The 984-nt window shown below is 39.3% G+C and overlaps 1 non-coding gene across 1 annotated transcript; it reads right to left on the bottom strand.

The window, feature by feature from the left end:
• Positions 1-486: 486 nt before the first annotated feature.
• LOC114237027 (U6 spliceosomal RNA) lies at positions 487-594 on the bottom strand. The gene has a single exon (XR_003622831.2). It is a non-coding gene; the product is annotated as a U6 spliceosomal RNA (small nuclear RNA).
• Between the last annotated feature and the right edge of the window lie 390 nt (positions 595-984).

Raw genomic sequence — 984 nt, 5'->3', positions numbered from 1 at the left:
ATAGATTATGATGATGAAACAGCTGTTCTCCACTTTCTCTTCTTCTCGGGTTGTATGCCTTTATCATTTAGCCTATAAAATAAGTGTAAGTCTAGTTTTTGTCAGTAACCAGAGTTCCTGTCTTAGCATTTTCTATCCAACTTTCCTGTCCTTGTCCTTACAGTTTTTTCTGGGCTCCTCTCCTGACCTTCCACTCTGTCCAACTTCCCTTTCTTGTTTGCTTAATGAAAAGTCCACTTATCTTCTCAAAATTAGGTTCCTCAGGGCATTCTCAATCTACTTCACACTGTGGAAGGACACAGTCCTCCTTAAGAGTTATAAAATACACACTGGGATGTTAAAAGCAGTCACTTTCTGGCCCTAAGGACTCTTCATTGTGTTAGATTTAAACTGATCAAATCCCCAGCTTTACATTTTAATATATATAGCTTTATCCACTGGCCTGGGGTTATCTTTGAAAAGTCATAATTTCTTCTTCTTCTTTTGTTTTTAATGGAACACTTTATGAATTTATATGTCATCCTTGTGTAAGGACCATGCTAATCTTCCCTGTAACATTCCAATTTTCAGCATGTGTGTTGCTGAAGCAAGCACTCTTTCCTCCCTCCTTCCTTCCCTCCCTCTCTCCCTTCTTTCCTTCCTTCCTCCCTCCCTCCCTTCTTTCCTTCCTTCCTTCCTTCTTCCCTCCCTCCCTCCTTCCCTTCCTTCCTTCCCTCCCTTCTTCCCTCTCACTCTCTCTCTCTTTCTGAGAAGGCGATCTCTTGTTTTATATATACATATACATGGTCTATTTGAAACAGTTTAAAACTTATTTTTACTTTTGGCAAGTAGACATTTTTTTCCTCTGTTTTTTTCTTTTTTCCCTAGAAAAAATCTTGCAATGCAGTCCAACATTTAAAAAAGAGAAATTGAAGCTTTTCTTGTTAGGGGGTAATTGGGATCAGACCTCTGCTCTTTCAACTCTGTTGTTTCCATGGCCCCTGA

This window comes from Balaenoptera acutorostrata, chromosome 6, assembly GCF_949987535.1.
Source record: "Balaenoptera acutorostrata chromosome 6, mBalAcu1.1, whole genome shotgun sequence".
NCBI classification, from domain to species: domain Eukaryota; kingdom Metazoa; phylum Chordata; class Mammalia; order Artiodactyla; family Balaenopteridae; genus Balaenoptera; species Balaenoptera acutorostrata.
This window is presented reverse-complemented; position numbering and strand designations above follow the sequence as displayed.